We start from the raw sequence: 17,567 nt of genomic DNA, 5'->3' as shown, positions 1-17,567 counted from the left end.
GGGATTGTTTTGAGGGGTAAATGATCTGCAGGACCCTCTGCATTGGTATAGAACTGCAATACTCTTCACACACCTTTCTGCTGTGAGGTATTTGCCTTTCAAAATACCTTTGCTGAATAGATGGACTTACATCACTGAAAATAGGCCTTTAGGGGCTGCTAACTGTGTGATTAACTCCCAAAACTGCTCAGGGGAAAACCTGCCATGAGTACCCTGCCTTTGGACCAGCCTGGAGCTGCTGTGCTCATTGGAAGGGCAGCTGTGGGCAGCGTGGTTTGAACTGGAGACTCTGATTTTCTGTGAATTTAGCATCTTCCCATACTCTGTAAATGGGAGGCTGCAGCTCTGTTTAGCAGGAAAATGCCCCATCCTTGTGCCAGCACATCCCTCCCTGCTGGAACTTGCTGCCTCCACCAGGTGTGTCCCACCTGCAGGTGCAGCAATTCCAGGGAAAATGGACACCACGAGGGATGGGGCCAACCCTGTCAGCTGAGCTCCTGCAGCCTCTTCTGAGCAGTGGTGCTGTACAGAAAACTGCTCCTCAGGCTGTTCAGAGCAGGAATGGGCGCTGGACAGCACCATAAGGGGTGCTGAAGATGGATGGGCTTGAGGGACCTAAATTCCACTCCCAACATATGGAATAAAGGGATTCCTGTGGAGATCAGCACTGCAGACACAGCTGCTCCCTCCTCACCTTGCTGTCTCATCCCTTGGTTGCTGCCTCTTGCAGCAGCTGTGCTGAAGCCATCAAATGATGCCACTTTTGCTTCAGGGTTTACCAAACTTTTCTCTTTAGAGCCCTCGTCCTAAGAACAAAATCCCTGACTCCTGAGGTTTGCTTTTGGTCTGATTGATCCTGAATTTTTGTGGTCCTGTTAGTCAGGTCTTTCTACAGCTGAGGGGGAAAGACAGGGAAGGAATCTTTGAAAACTTCCCAGCTTTGTGTGCAAAATAATGTTGGAGTTCTGGATGCTGAGAATTTTATGATTTCCATGCTGACAGACTCTGACTCCCAAGAGAATACTGCATTTAGCCTGAGACCATAGCAAAAACTTCCAAAATTGATTGATAACACTGAGATTGTGGGCATGTAGTTGATTAGAAGTGTGTAATATCACGGAATAGAAAAGAGTTAGAGTTAGGGGTTTTAGAAAAACCAACAAAACCTGACTGGGGGGAAATAGGCTCTTTCTGATGTCTTGTTTTGTGCAACAGCAGTGCTAAAGTCAGCACAGGGTGGGGAATGGAGGCCCTGCACCTGCCTGTTGGTTTCCTTGGGAATGTTCTTCCATTTGTGCCCTTTCTCCATAGTTCCATTTTGAAAGGTTGCAGCTAACTCCTGACAGAACCATGTATTATTTTTCTGTCTAGCTCACTAAATTCTCTTCCTAACTTCTTTTCTGAGCTTCTCCCTCAAGTCAGACCTTGCTACTTCCAAATTTCAGCCCAGATTGCCTGGTAGTAATGGAATTAATAATAACATTTAAAAACTTCTACGATCTGTTGTCTAATATTTTATTAAAGAGACTAAAAATACAGAGTGAAGTCCATGCAGATTTTATGTAGAGAGGGGAGCTAAAGAGATCAGATTTTATTGTGCTGCCACCAGACTGGGTTTAAATTCTGTCCTTTTCTGATTGCAAACAAAGGTCAAAGTGGCAGCAGGAGAGATAGTGAAAAAAATAAAGCTGTGACCTGTCCGCCCATCCAAAGCTGTTGGATTTCAGCTGTTTAGAGACCAATATTTTTAAAGCATTCAGCAACAGAATTGTTCACCAGATCACTGTGATTGGATTTAGAATTACTGACCTTTCCCTCCTAAACACTCTCTGTTGCCTTTGCAGGCTTATTGGTGGAATATTTCTGCAAAGACTGGTGCAATATATGAGGGTTGATGCAGGTTTCATTCTTCAGATCTGTTTTCTCCTGAGGGATTTCTGTTCTCTTAAACAATTTCTCAAGATTGCCCAAGTGAGGATTTCCTGGTGGAGGAGCAGCAGCCATGGTGTTATTTTGTTCTGTGGTTACTTTTCTGCACCTGTGGATGTATAATGCCAGGTTTAAGGAGGTGGTTTAACACTTGGGCTTTACTTCTTTTGGTTTCTGACTGTAACAGTCTGGGTTTAGCTGTGATTTCTACTTCAATTTTTCCAAAATACGTTTTAATTTTATTTGGTTGCTTTGTTCAGCTTTTCCTTTTTTTTTTTTTTTTTTCCTCTTCTCTCTGTGAAAATATCATCACAGAGTTCATACAGGAGATGGAATTATAGAATGGTTTGGGCTAAGGGACATCTTCCACTATCCCAGGGTGCTCCAAACCCCATCTAGCCTGGCCTTGGGCACTGCCAGGGATGCAGGGGCAGCCACATCTGCTCTGTCCACCCTCACAGGGAACAATTCTTTCCCAATATTCAATAAAACATTCCTTCTTTCAGTTTGAAAACATTGCCCCTTGTCCTGTTACTAGAGGACTTGGTAAAAAGTCCCTCTCTTTTAAACCAAATTTTTATATTGAAAGGCCCCAGCTGGGCCCTCCTGGACTCAGAGCAAGCTGCTGTTGTGATGTGTAGCAGTATTACTCACAGGAAAAATCCCCAAACACCTCAAATTTAAGAAATGGAGCAGAGCAGGGGAGTGCAGAGGTCAGGGTGGGTTTTCACCCACCAGTGAGCCCCATGTGGATGTTGCAAGTACCCAAAGACTGTGTGAGAGAGGAGTGTAGTAAATGTATTTGCTTGTTCTTTCAGTAAATCCACCTCTCTGAGCAGTGGCTACAATTCCTTGAAGTGTCTGTGGCCACAATTTCCCTGGAATAATAAACAAGGGTGCCTGAATGGCTTTTCCAGCTAGAGACAATATCTATTATTGTGCCTTCATTTTCATATTAGCAAGGCCCTTTCAAAGGAGGATCAAAGCTCAATGCCATGCTTAAGTTACAGAAATAGGTATAAATTCCATGTTTTATATTTCTTCCAGCAAGGACTCTCTCAATGGTGAACACCTGGAAGGTGAGTCCCTACATTTAGGAAGTTTTAAATCAATTTCTTGAAACGAAGCTGAAGAGGGATGTGGAGGAGCAGCTCTGGGGCTGGCGAGAGCTGCTGCCCCAGCCCTATGGCATGAAGCAGGTCTAAGCTGCTGGGGGTGCTTAGTACAGCCTAAACGGGATCAGCAGGATGCAGTAAACAGATTACAGCGGTGTTTATTGGGAATTCCTTCTGATGTGGGCACTGGAGGGACCATTAACGGTGTGTACGGAGGGGAAAATGAAGAGGTGCTGTGCTGTTGAGCAGTTCTCGAGTTAACTGAGCAATAACTGCAGAGATTCCTCTGAGGAGAAGGAAAAGCCAGCCGGCTCGGCTGAGGGAGGATGGAGATAAACACGCCGCGGCTTTGGAAGGTGTGTTTTGAGCACTGGGGATTAGGAGGACTTGGCGGTTCCTTTGAGCTTGCCATTGATATTGTAATGAGCTTTAAATAGCTGATTCCAGCTCCTGGGTGCCCCCGGGGTCACTGCCCGGCAGGGACGCGGCCCCAGGTGACACCTGGAAATCTGTCAGCTCATCCTGACTCACTGCCACCGAGGAGGAGGAGGAGGAGGAGCAGGAGGGATTCAGCATCTCCATCCTCCAGAAGCCCCCTGCTCCCCATGGCTCTGGGGATGTGGGTCGGAAGGTGCCCCAGATGGCAGAGGTGTGAGGGGCAGGTGAGCAGGACAGCCCTGCTGCCCCTGCAGGGACATCCCCGGTGTCACCCTGCGTGTCACAGCAGAGCTCCCGACAGCGGGGACAGCTTCTGCTTCAGCGTTTCCTTCCCCAGCAGGCAGGGAAATGGCAATTCCTGCAGCCAGGATGCCGTGTGAGAAAGGCTGGAACAGACACAAGGAGAACTGGGCTGGCACCCAGGGTGTTCAAAAAGAGGTAAAACCCATCATGTTTGTCCTGCTCCAGCGACACCCCAGACCCTGGCGTCTCTGCAGTGAGATCCTTGTGCCTGATGTGTTTGCAGATCTCCATCCGAGGATGGGCAGAAGCAACCAGGAAAGAGAAATAGCAGAGGAATATTTTAAACCAGATCAAATAAATGCAAAATTATTTCAGTTAATGCCGAGAACAAAGGTCTGTGAAAATAACTGTTCTCAAGAAACTTGGAGCTTAGTGTGAACCAGGCATTTTCATTCTGGAGCAAATTCAGATCAGGAATATTAATTCTGGAATTATTCAGGAGTAGTAATTCTGGAAAAGTAAATTTGGATCATCCCAGTGTGGTGAGAAGAGGAGCTCTGAAGGTGTGTGCTCTCAAGGTAAGCACCAACAGTAACTTATATGGAAATGCAGGATTATTCCAAGAGAGTGACACTTCCTGGGGTGTCTGTTTATCAAATAAATATTGTCACCTTGTTTCTCATTGGTTTTCAGGGAATAAATTGATTTTGTAACCTGAATTATGATCTTTTTTCTAAAAGATAAATGGCCATGTGGTGACAGTGCTGTAACCTGTTCATAATACAGGTGAGGGATGCAATAAGGACTACAGGAATATTTTTCCTACTGTGAGTAACTCTGGAGTAGCTGGCTGTCAACATTTCAACATTTTAAATAGACCGCTGGAATTTTTTTACATCTGTTTTGTTGTTTAAGGAGAATCTTTTGCCAGTTCTGAAAAAAACCCCAAACCAAGCAGGCCCATACTCCCCCACAGCCTTGCAATCAAAGTGGCCTGGAAAAGTGAATCCACTCTTTTCCCAAAAAGGATGACTTGGGGATCTGAATTTCTAATGTTTAGGCCCACATTAAAAAGTCACTTTCAAAACTGGAACAAAAGATCTTGAAGTCAGTTGTTGGAACAACTCTCTGCAACTGCTCTTGCCAAAAATTCCAGTCAGCATTTTCACTGGTTTTAAGTTTGCAATGGAAACAATTTGTGAAGTTCAGGATATTATTCAATTTACCCCCAGCAAAATGTAGTGTTTCTGCCCACAAAGGCAGTGTTTTTACAGTTCCTGACAGAGACTAACAAAAAACTAAATGGGAGTAAATAGTTACTTGAACCCAAAATTTCTGTGCTTCACATGGGTGTGATTGAAGGGGTACACATAGGGACTTTTCTATTTAATGTTTCCTTGGATAATTTGTCACACTAAAATTTTTCAAAGAAAAAAATTATTTTTTGAAATATATTTTTGGTAAGAAAAATAAAAATTGGAAAAAATAAAAATTATTTTCCTGAGAAATACAGCTTTGATATAACATGGCCCTCCAAGAGCACCCAAAGTTTTTTTTTCAGTCAGAACTTCAGGATGATCAAATCTATGATTTTTCATGCTCCATTGGGAAGTGACAGTTTCACTTTTGCTGTCTCTTTTCTTCCTGGCAGTATAGAGTAAGAAGGGTCAAATATGACAATTTTCTGGGTGTTTTTTAAGGCAGTGTAGGCACAAGTTTGGTGTTGGAAAAAACTCCTGTGACATTGGCACATGTCAGTGAGGAGTGAACTGGATTTCAGCTCTGCCAAAAAGCTGAGGTGTGAACGTTCCCCCTCTGCTGTGGCTGCAACAGAGAACACTTGGAGTTTGCTTTTCTTCTAAATCAGGAGCCCAAGTAAGAAACTGACAATCCTATGGCCAGACCCAGAAATTTGTCCCAGGACCAATGAAACCAAATCTCAAGTAATGTCTTGGGATATTTTTTTGCATTGTTTTAGTGAAGATTATTTAAAAACCAAGAATTTGAAAAGTCAATTTTTTGTGTCCTGGGCTAACCATAGGAGATTTCAACACATTTTAAATCTGTTTCTCTGTTCTAAAATTTTCTTTCAATGGAGCAAAATCCATCCTAATCCTTGGAATTGTGCAGAGGGTTCTTTGGGGCCACAAGAGAATTTTGAACTTCCTCTGTGGAAGTGACACAGACCTGGATGAATTGGCCTGAACTTCTCATGCTGAGCTTCTCATTCTAACAGAAAAATGTATTTAGAAATAGATTTTATTGTTCTGCACCATTCTCCTTATTTATGTCCCTTTTTGTGCATAAGATTAAATAGAAAAAAACATTAATACATTTCACTGATGCTTGCAGAAATTTTCCTTGTCAAAGTCACCCATAATACTTTATTTATAAAGTTTAAGATATTTACAGATGTTTTATGTTTAAGCATTCTTGGTAGTATTGAAGCTTCTACTTTTCAGTATGTCCAAGCTAAATGTAGCACTTCAATTTTGTGACGTCTTAAGCTGTTTTAAAAATAATTTTCTCCAAAGTATAAAATGCTGCATGAAAAGTGAAGGCAATTTTTGATGATTGCTAGCTTTTATTTTTGTAATGTTTTAATGCTTTGTAAGTATCAACATTTTTCTTGTTCTACTGGAAACAGATTATTTTGAGATTTTCTAGATTATTTTAAAATCATAGTGGTCAGCATTTTATTTCCTAATTCTAGATATTTTTTTTTTTTGCTCAGATGCTCAGGCAACCAATACAAACATGGATTAAATTTAATCTGGGGGGATAAAGAGAAGCAAAATAAACTGCATTATTATTATTAACATATTGAATTTTTAATATGGAATGATTGGTTTCATATTAATCTCAAATCTCAACAACAAATTGTTGTCTTGAGAATTTCTGAATTCCACCTGGTGAAGTGAAAATGAACTCATTTGTTCAGAATGCAACTACTGGAAGCTTATTACATGCCCTGCTTGTTCCTGAGCCCCAGCTGGGTGGGAATTGCTGCCAGCAGGGATTGGGGGGGTTTACAGTGTTTTTTTTTCTTTTTCAGACAGAGTCAGTCTGAAATGGGCAGTGACTTTTCTTTGCACTGTTCCATCCTTAGGGGAGGTAATGCTTTAATCCTGTGTTTATATATATTTATATTTACATTTTCTGTTCTTCTGGACCAATAAAATTCCAATTTTCAAGCTGCTCAGTGGCTCCCGTCTTCCAGCTGAATGGTTGGATGCAGGATAAGACCCTGGCAGGGAATGAGAAATCCATCTCTCCTCCCCCTGATTTGCATTAATGTGTCACTGGGGCAGAATTTCATCCCCAATCCATCCCCTCGCTCTCAGCTCGCTTCTTGTTTACAAGGAATGGCTGGCAAAGTGGCTCTGGAGAAATATTCTGGGATTTCAGCAGTTGTGGCAGAGGGATGAAGCAGTGCCTGGATGCCTGTCTGTCTGTGTGAAACATTCCTCAGTTTAGGAAGCAACGCCTGTGTGCTTTGATAACCCGAGAGCTTTGGTCACTGGGGTGAGGGCAAATTGTCTGTGTCTTTGTGCTCCTGCATCATCTTCTGAAAAATTTTTGTGTGTGTGTGTGTTTCAGTGGTCTGAAAGGAGGATTCTGCAGGTTCCATTTCATTTTAGGAAGGGCTTTGCCCTGATGGGGGTCATGCTTTCATTCCTTCTCCAGGAATTCAGCGAAGCATTCTGTGAAGGCAGAGTGGTCTTTGGGATGTCTGCAGCTCTTGGTGCTCTGAGGAATAAAAAGAGAGACATTTTTATTGTGATGACTTTTATTTATTGATTTTAGTGACTTTCAGAGAAGCACAATGATTTATTAACCAGCAGTCACCCTCAATCTGTAAAATATAAAGGTCCATAACAGGGATACTCAGGTGTTGGTTTTACCTGATCTGGTAACTGAGAGCAAAATTTCCCTGCAGAGACTGGGGAGAGCTGGGGCTGTGCTCCCCTTGCTAAAGGCTGAACAGCATTAGGCTCCATGAGCAATTAAATATAAATATTTTAAACCACTGCACCATTCAGATAACTGGGAAACACACTTTCCTAGAAATGACCTGTGGGGAGGGCTGTGAACACCAGTGCTAGAACCAGCTGAAAATTCTCCTTTGCTGAACAGTTCATTAAAAATTTGCCTTAGTTTTGTAATTCCATGTGTGTGGGCAACGAGGCTGGAGAGGGGCTGGGAACACAAACCCTGTGAGGAACCACTGAGGGAGCTGGGGGTGTTCAGCCTGGAGAAAAGGAGACTCAGGGGTGACCTTATCACTCCACAGCTCCTGAAAGGTGCCTGTGCTCAGCTGGGGCTGGGCTCTTTCTCCAGCAGCACTGACAGAACCAGAGCACACAGCCTCAAGCTGCACCAAGGGAAATACAGGTTGGATATTAGGGAAAAGTTTTTCACAGAAAGGGGATAAAGTTCTGGAATGGCTGCCTGGGGAGGGATGGAGTCACCATCCCTGGGTGTGTTTAACAAAGCCTGGATGTGGCACTGGGTGCCAGGGTTTAGTTGAGGTGTTGGGGCTGGGTTGGACTTGATGATCTTGAAGGTCTCTTCCAACCTGGTCATTCTGTGATTCTGTGGATTTTTTTCAAAATTTTATTAAAAAGAGCAGGATTTCTGTCTTATAATAGAACTGGCCCTCATTCCCAAAGCAAAGCAGACGCCAAAGGATGCAGGATCTTTTCCACATTGATTTAGCTGGATAATTGGACAAGTCAGTAGCTGGTGTTGAGGTTTCTTGGGAGATGATTTTTGCCAGTCCATGCTCCAGAGCTTATGGGCTTTGGGAGCTGCATGGCTGCTGTGCCTGTGAGAGATCCAAGAGGAGCCTGAGGGCTCCAGGAGCTGCAGCTGCTCTGGAAATGCAGGATGGGTGCTGCCAGGTGTGTGCTGTGGCTCTGAGCATTCCGATTATTCTGATTATTCTGTGCTCATCCCTCACCCCAGCCCTGCTTGTGTTTGGATTATGGGAATGGAGCCTCACTCTGCATTTCCTGCTGTATAAATCCTTATGGATATATGAAATATATATATATATATATATATCCTTATGTATATATGGAATATATATGTATATATCCTTATGGATATATGGAATGTCCTGAGCTGGAAGGGATCCACAGGGATCACTGAGTCCAGGACATCCCAGTAATCCCACCCTGTGTCTCAGAGCCTTGTCCAACGTGTCCATGTGGTGCTGGATCTACAGCTGGGATCAGAGTATGGCAACTCTAACATGAAAATTATGGGAAATAACCACTTAATTCTATCTGGACAAGGTTTGTTATCTGGGATTAGTCAGTGAAATGGGACGAGGATATTTTTAAAGTGGTGTTTACGTTTGGGTCAAACATTTGGGACATACTTATTATAGTTTGTATATTTTCATTGTCATAATTATGGAAAAAGCAGGGTGGGGGATGGATTTGGACTGTGAGAACAGTCCCAAAACTGCACAAATGCAATCTTTAAATCCTGTTCTCTTGCTGTAGGAGATGTAACGCAGCATGGGATTAAATGATAGTTTTACTGAGGTTGAAAGGGGTTTTGCAGCTTGGGCTTTTGCTGTTCTACCTACTTTAAAAAGCAGACTAATTGCTTTAAAAGACTTGTTCTTCTGAAAAAAACCAATAATTTTTCCAGAGCCTTAGAAAGTAGAAAACATCTACTTTTAAAACTTTCTTATCAATCAAGAATTCTGTTCTTACATTGCAGAAAGGTTGGTCATGACAGATGCATTTGGATGAATTTAGATTAATAATATTGCTTGAGGAAATGTCGGATGGGACACAAACCAAACAGCGGTATGGACATTGGACAAGAGTGCAGATAAAAGGAATGTGTGCAGATTGATAAATTGTAACAAGAGAGTGTTGGGTCAAATTTTGGGTCCTACTTAACAAATCTTTAGAAGTCAGTGGAGCAAAATTGCTTTGTTTTGCTTATTCACTGCAGTTTATAGCAAAAACCCCTTTCTCTCCCTGCCCTGTGTTCCTGTAACACATCCCAGAATGTTTTGGGCTGGAGGGGACCTTAAAGCTCACCCAGTGCCACACCCTGCTGTGGGGACTTAGAGTCACCATGCATGATGTGAAATATACCCAACCTGCATAAAAAAGCACAGCTCTAATATCTGCATTTGTACATGAGCTGTACTGCAGTGAGGGTCAGCACTTTGTGACAGGTTTGTGCAATTATCTCTAAAATCTGGAGACGCCAGGGCTGCCTTGCATGCTTCACTTCCCTTTGGGGGGAGTAACGTGACACCTTCATGAAATATTAGTGCTCAGCTGCTCTCTGTGTGTCTGAAAAATGTGCTGTGTGGGGCAGCTGGGGACTGCTGCAGCAGCACAAAAATCTGTGCGCTTGGGGCTGGTTTTGCCTTGCTGGGGGTGAGGCTGAGTGTCCTGTGCACACGTGGGTGTTGGAGCTCATTGAGCTGCTGGAATGCTGGGGTGCAGCAGACTCTGGGTTACTGGGGAATGAGGGTTCAGAGCAATGGGGTCCCCACCTCAGAGCTTTGGTCAGAATTCAGAGTTCTTACTTTTTTGGTCAGAATTCAGAATTTTTACACCTGTGGTGTAAAAGGTCTACAACACCTTTTGTCAGAATTCATATCTCTTACACCTCTTTCAGCACTGTTTGCAGAGAATTGGTGCAATCAGAATTGATGCAAAGATCTGATGTAAAGGTCACCCCTGAAACTGTAATGGATAGGGTTGCATTGACTGGATCAAGCCCACCTTTTTTTTTTTTTTTCTTTTAAATTTCAGGCTTTTGGTAGACAACTTTTGTTTAAAAATAGTAGTTTCTTTTAAATGAGCTGTTGCATTCTTGAATTTGAAATGACATTGCTAAATTTATGGAAAAAGAGTTAAAGTTTAAAATAAATTAACTAAATTATCTAGTTTTTCTATTACCCTTTTCCATTTCATTGTTTCCCAATATTGGTACTTAATTTGTTCTTCATCCCCATACATAAATTCCATCATCTCCAGTCCTTGTTATTCATTCCTTGAAATTCCACTCTCTCCGTTAGCCATGTGCCTATGCCTTGATAAAATGATTTGATACAGATTTCTTATCTCTTATCTTACATATAACTCTTTAAAATATTAAAATCTGGTTTTACTGTTAAAGATTTAATAAAAACTACCTGGTTAAGAAGCAATATTTTATCTGTTTGCAGATTTATCTAGGCCGGAAAGTTACAATTATGTACAGGAAAATGTGTATATGTCTGCTTAAAAAAGAAAATTATATAATATAATGTGAAGATAACATTCAGTTACCCTGAGCTTCAAGCAAATTTTAGAGCAGTGGCAGAAGTGACTTTCCCAAAATAATATCTTGGACTAGTCTTGAATGTCCTTTTCCTATGCTGTGAACCAAACTTCTCCCTTTTACTTTCTGTAATTTTTAAACACTTCCCACCCCAATCACCTTTTTTGAAATTTTTTTTTTAGTTCTGTAAATTTAGATAAAACAACTTCAGAGTTATTCAGAATGGAAAATGTCACAAAGGTAAGGGAAATAAATTCCTTTAATTCTTAAATTTAATACTTAAATTCTTAATTCTTAAATTCTTTAAATTCTTAAATTTAGCCTGCTGCGCTCAGGTTGGCAATGGCCGCTGGTGAACATTTATCTTGTGAAAAATGGGAAAAAAAACCAAAAAGTGTTTATTTGTATATAGAAAGATACAGAGGCTGCTTTGAAGTGATTTTTACCGTGTGCCCCTGTTGTGAGCTGTGCCCTTCCCTGGCAGCTGCAGGCCCTGGTTATTCCCAGGCAGGGCCAGGCTGGCATTTCTGCCGTGCCAGGAGCTCTCTGTGCTCCTGCAGGTCACGGTGCCACCGGCTCTGCAGAGCTGTGAGAGCTGTGCCAGCCCTTCCTCGGGCTCTCCTCGCCCTCTGCACAAAGCGTGCAGAGCCCTCGTAAATCACAGCTGCTCCTGGGTAGAGCTGGGCAGCCCTGGGCGTCCATGGGGGATGTCAGAGCCCGGGCTGGGCTGCAGGGAGCCCTGGATGGAATTGTGGGTTTATTTCAGGAGAAACCAGTGTGAAATACCTGCAGGACACCTGCAGGGAGAGGTGAGCTGAAGGTGTTTAATTGTGCCAGAGCAAAGGCAGAGTGGCTTCCACCTTTGGGGTTTACAACAATCTGAGACCCAGCAGCTCAGCACAGTTTCAGGGCTTGCTTTCTCAGACTGTTGTTTGGACCTGGAACATGAATAACAGTTATTTAAAAATGTATAACAAATAGATCTTTATCTTCTTTATCACTTCCACTCAATAAATGAGTCCTCTCACCAACAGCAGTGCTTAAGAATAATATTTTGTGGAGGTTGTACATGCTGCTTTCCTGTTCAGGTGTAATTTGGTTTTATCTTGAGACATTTGGGTGCCACAAATGTACTTTTCTAACAGCTTGGTGCCATATTTTGTTCCTGTGTATTTTTAAATTTCTTAATTACCTGGGTTTTAGCCACTTATTTTAATAGTTGGGTGAAACCGTCTTGAGTTTTTTGGAGTCTCTTTTTATAATCTCAAAATTTAAAGACCTGGGACTGTTGGTTTCTTCACCTGGAGGGTCTGTACATGTGAAATACTCTTAAAAATCTGTCCAGTCAAACATGCATTAACTCACAGGATTTGATTTTCTCAGGTAAGTCTGACAGTGTTTATTTTTAAATATCACAGTATAAGTCTTCTAGACTCTATTGAAAGTCCTTCTACTTTTATAGGAAAAAATGTTACTTTTTACAGATACAAAGTTCTGTAATTTAGAGGAATCAAAAGTTAATTTCCATAGTGTGACAGTGATAAACATAATTTGCACCATTAAAATATAATAATGTTTCCTGAGAAAATGAGACAATAGTTAAAAAAGCTGCACTAAACTTCCTTACTTTTGGATATTTTATCATTATTTTCTTTTTCTAATGACAATTCTGTCTTTTATTGATGGGAGAAAATGTTTACCTGCGAGAAAGTGCCTGAGGTTAATAATAATAATAATAATAATAATAATAATAATAATAGGAACTTGAGGTGTGTATATATCTCTTCCATAAAAATATTGGTTTGTTTTTTAATATGGATTGTCCCACTCATCCCACTTATTTTTGTGTGGACATTTTGAAGATCTGAGCTAGTAGGAACTTTATTTTCCTTTCCTCTACTCCTTTATTTCCTGTGAAATTTAGAACAGCACTTCAATATATTCATGTTGATTACAGAAAAAACGTGTTACAGTTCAAGCTGTACAGAACCAGAGGTCCAGGCTTACACCCGGTGTCCAACCCTGGGCAGAGAAGCTGAAAATTGCAGCACTGGCTTTGCTGCCTCCCTTCTTTTGGGATCTTTTAGTGCCTGAGGGCTCAGGGAGGGAGGCTGGGATTCAGTTTCATCCTCTGCTTTAATCCCCTGCCTGTCCTTTCCCCAAAAATTCTCGACCACATAACGAGCCAGGCGCTCTGGGCTGGTGTGAAGCCTTTCCTTGCTGCTGGCTTATCTTTCAGCACCTCAATAAATAACCAAAAAGTTAAAAGGTGGTGGCTGCACCTGGTGTCTCCCTGCCTTTGCAGCAGCATTTGCTGAGTGGTGTTGAAAGTCCTTATTGCGGTTTGGAGCCTCCAGGGGCCCGTGTTTAGCCCGTTCCCGATGGTTTGGTGTGCGAGGAGCGGGCTCTGCTCAGCCCGGGGTGCGCGCCCAGCCCCGGCTGGCTGTGCCGGGGTGGGCAGACAGCGCCCAGGAATCACCTTCCTGCGAGCTCATGAATGCTGCCAGGGCCGCCTGGGAAGCCGCAGGGATGTCATCCTGCTGGCCGGGATCTGGCAGGGAAGGAAAGCATCGCCCCGCAGGCGGTGCCTCCTCCCCGCAGCGCTCCCTTCCCCAGGCAGCCTGTGCCGGGGAAGAGACGGCGATGCAGGGATGCGAGGGGGTGGAGAGAAGCAGGAAAGGTGTGTCCCTGCTGCCACACCCCGGGCTGCGCCGGGCAGCCCTCAGTCGTCCCTCGCATGGCCAGCGGGGCTCACCTGCACGGCGCGTCCGCTGCCCGGCACCCGCGGGGCTGCAGCCATCCAGGTACGGCACCCAGGGATGCTTCGCTCGGGGTCTGCTGCCCAGCAGGGTTATCCTGGGCTGGCTGGACGGTTCTGGGGTCTGGTTCGTGTCCTGAGTGGGAAGCCGTGAGGCACGAAATGTGGGTTGGTGACAGAGGGAGAATGTCCATTATTAGTTTGCACAGCCAGAAGGCAAATGGTAATTGCTTCGAAAATGTCCCCTGCATTTGACTTTTGGGAAGGATGGGAGTAGAAATGATTCATTAGAGTGGAGCCATGTGAAAGAAAAATGTAACTATGCTGGATTTATTACCTAGAGATGATGCTGTACCTGAAATATTCATCAGCTGTTTATTTTCCCTTTAACAATTGTCACTGTAGCCCATTACAAATGCAGTATTTTGGGATGACTTTCATAGATAGCAGTAAATGGCTGATATTGCAAGGAAATGTTGGGCAAGAAAATAAACAGCTTAATAATGAACTTTAAATAATAATAATGCTTATATCTCATGTAGATTTCTGTGCTGAAAATGTACATGCTTTCTTTTTAAACTTGATCTTTTAAAAAATTCAGGACCAGCTTGCCTTGTCAGAATTTCACATGCACTCCTGTTTCATTCTTTTCTTGATTTTACACTTTATAATAGCTGTGAATTTTATTTAACTTGAGCTCACGCACCAGTAAGAACAATATTCAGGTATTTATTTTGGAGGTTAGAACATTTCTGAACTAACTAAAGCTGTTAAATGAGTAAAATGAGATTAAATATTTTAGTAAAACAGAATCACTGCTTGTTATTGGATGCAGGGATAGAGGAAAACAGATTACAATATTAATTTTGACAAAATGCAGCAAGATTTTTCAAGTTGTCATGCTTAATGTAGTCTAATTTTGCTCATCCTTGATTTTTGCATGGATTCACAGTGAATTTTTAGCTGAAATTCAAATGGTACTGAGTGTCTGGATAGGGTGATATATTTGGAGCTGCAAATGCTTCTATGAATTTTATCACTTCTCTGGGAGGAATTAGCTGAAAAGGGATTCTTAAAAAGTCTTTTTTTTTAAGGGTTCAAGTTGGATGTGAAATATTGGCAGCCAATCTGCCATTCATCAGTTTACCTGAGCTTTTTTCATCCCCTCCAGAGAGACAATTCATACTTCAAAAACCTTTCTGTGTGGGCAATTCTGTGAAACTGAATTCTGCCTGAAAATACCCCGAGTTGGTAAAGCATGGTTATGTAACCAGTATTGCATAATAATGCATTTAATGATATTCTAATAGGAGTTTACTTTTATCACTGTTTCTTTAGGAGAAAAGGTTGCAGGGCTGTGACTAATTACCCTCCTTCTTTAAGGTCATCAGCTGTCCTCGTTTTCAAGGACATCCCTTGCTAACAGGGACAACCCTGGGATCTTGGAGGCTTTATTGAAAATGGGGCAATGTTCTAATTTCAGAGCAATCCCATGTCAGGCAGACATCTGAGCATCTCCAGAGCTCACGTGGCTCCGAGGGCAGCGCATCCGGCCCCAGCAGCACCAGCTCCAGCACCAGCTCCTTCCCTGGCACACAAAGATGTGCCAGACAGAGGTGCAGCAGCAGCTGTCCCACTGCTGCACACACACACCAACCTTAGAAGTAAAAACAAAATTAAAATTGGGTTTTCTCTTCAGTTTTTCCCTTCTGTAATCCCACGGCCATGGGAATGGGTCAGCAAAATTGGGTTCATTGCCCCGTTCCACTTCAATGGAAAGACCAGGCAGCAAATGCTGGAGCATTGGGAGGGACTTTCACAGAGGCTGAAGCTAAATTTAAAGGAGGAACAGCTCTCTGCACTCTCTGTTCTCAGACAGTTGTCAAAAGAGAAAAGTAGGTTTTGGAAGCGTTCAGATTTGTTTGACGACTTTGTTATCTCCGTGCTTGAACTCAGACTATTTTATATGTGCTTTAAAAGAAGGAAGTCCTGGGATTATGTAAGGGGTTAGCCAAGTACAACACAGAGAAGGATGCAGGAGGGATTGGAGTCTGGTTTTAAATGTGTGTGAGGACATCTGTGGCTGGATCTCTGAGGGTTTCTGCTGTGGAGGAGATCATTGACAGCTCCGTTCTGCCCCTCTGGAACAGGAATGTCTGTGAGGGCCTTCCTGCATTCCACTGAGATTTCCTGTGCTCGAGGAGACCTTGTGCAATGGTGTCTTTTATTGGAATGAAAGCTTTCGAATATTTTTAGCACAGAGACCTTAATAAACTTGAGGGTTTTAAGGGGAAATTGTTAAAAAATAAACTCCTTCAGTTTTCTCCAAATTTTAGGGATTGATGGCTCCATAGCCTTCATGGCATCTGGGACTTGTGCATGTTGGGTTCCAGGGCAGTTGACCCAGAGAAGGAAAAGGCCCAGTGGGGTATTTAAATCCCCAGTCCTCCCATGTGGCTGTAACCCAATGTGTGAGCTCAGTAGGAAAGTGCATGCATTTTTCATGTATGATGCTGTGTCAGGACACACATGGGAGGCTTTCCTTTCTGGGATTTGGGGCTTTAAATGTACACAAACACACACACACACTGCTTGTCTTTGTGCTATAGTGACAACAGGTTTTGTAAATAAGCAATTTGAGTTACTGCAGCTGCATTTTGTAACAATATCCATACTTGGTGTCAATTTATCAAGAGCTGAATGAGCTTAAAAGAATGTAGTTTTTTATTTACAGCACTTACCTGGGTAAGTGACAGGTCTAGTGTCCCATTACTTCCCCTTCTGTCATTTTGCAGGATAGAATTTCATGCATCTGCCAGCTCAGATTCTCCTTTGCTGGAAAGATTTCATGTACTCCCACTTCTCATAATTAGAATAACGGTGCCAAATTTTCTCAAGGTTAAGAAAACTGCTGGAACCATAAAACAGAACATGAAGGGGGTGTAACTGCTTGGTTTTTAAAGTGAAGATGTGAATCTCCTAAAGAATGATCACAGTTTTTGTGGGGATCAAGGGCAGTGTCCCTCCTTAGCTGTTGCTGACCACTGAGGGCCCAGGTTTCAGCTGAGGTGAAGGAATGACTTTGCTCCAGTGTTGGACCTGATGCATGCCAGGAAAAGCATCTATGCAACAATTTGTAAGCTATTTAACACTGTAAAACTCAACTGAAAAGTGTTTGCATTTACTTCAGTAATTAAATAGGGGTCACTTCAGTGATAATGCATCGTGTGCACTGAGTCCTACAGCTCTCCTTGCTGCTAATGGGATTTGCAAGTGTTGCAAAATCCATATTCATCCAGCAGAAAATGTGCTTCAGAGTGCCTCAGAAAGCTGTTCAGCCTTTATTTCTGAAACTTGGGGTCATTTCAAGTTGCCCAAATTGGCTTTGCCTCTGGAAGAGCCCTGCTCTGAGCTTCCGTGCCTCATGTCTTGTGAGCACCCAGGCTGTGTTTGGCCAGCAGGGTGTCAGTGCTGGCCAGCACAGGCAGAGTGCTCTGTTCCTGGGCAGAATGGCAATAAAATAGAATATATCTGGGGAGCAGAAATGAGGATGTTTGTTTCTAACCCATGAGGACCTGAGAAATCTGTGCTGCAGAGCAGTGCTGGCAGCTTTCCTTCCACCTGAATGCCAGGGTGAAGGCCTGTAGCCATCCCACTCCTTCCCTGCCTTCTCCCTCGGTTGCAGATATTTGGCAAAGGCTCAAATGCATCTCTTGCTCTTTAGCCACTTTGCTGCCTCCTCCTTTCCCCAGTTTTCCTGCTTGCCTGCCTCTCCTGAC

At 42.9% G+C, this 17,567-nt stretch overlaps 1 protein-coding gene across 14 annotated transcripts in view; it reads left to right on the top strand.

Annotated features, from left to right (window-relative positions):
- ATP2B2 (ATPase plasma membrane Ca2+ transporting 2) overlaps positions 1–17,567 on the top strand; it is a 391,446-nt gene that overhangs the window by 186,768 nt on the left and 187,111 nt on the right. Inside the window, exon 1 of one of the 14 annotated variants that reach the window (XM_064432238.1) lies at positions 13,813–13,834. The exons of the other annotated variants lie outside the window; for them this stretch is intronic. The gene's annotated coding sequence lies outside the window, so the exon portion shown is untranslated. Of the gene's footprint in view, positions 1–13,812; positions 13,835–17,567 lie in introns of those variants that run through there. 14 annotated transcript variants of the gene reach the window in all.

The sequence above is a fragment of the Passer domesticus genome, chromosome 9, assembly GCF_036417665.1.
Source record: "Passer domesticus isolate bPasDom1 chromosome 9, bPasDom1.hap1, whole genome shotgun sequence".
Lineage (NCBI taxonomy): Eukaryota > Metazoa > Chordata > Aves > Passeriformes > Passeridae > Passer > Passer domesticus.
Note: the sequence above shows the minus strand (reverse complement) of the source record. Positions and strands in the feature narration are given on the sequence as shown.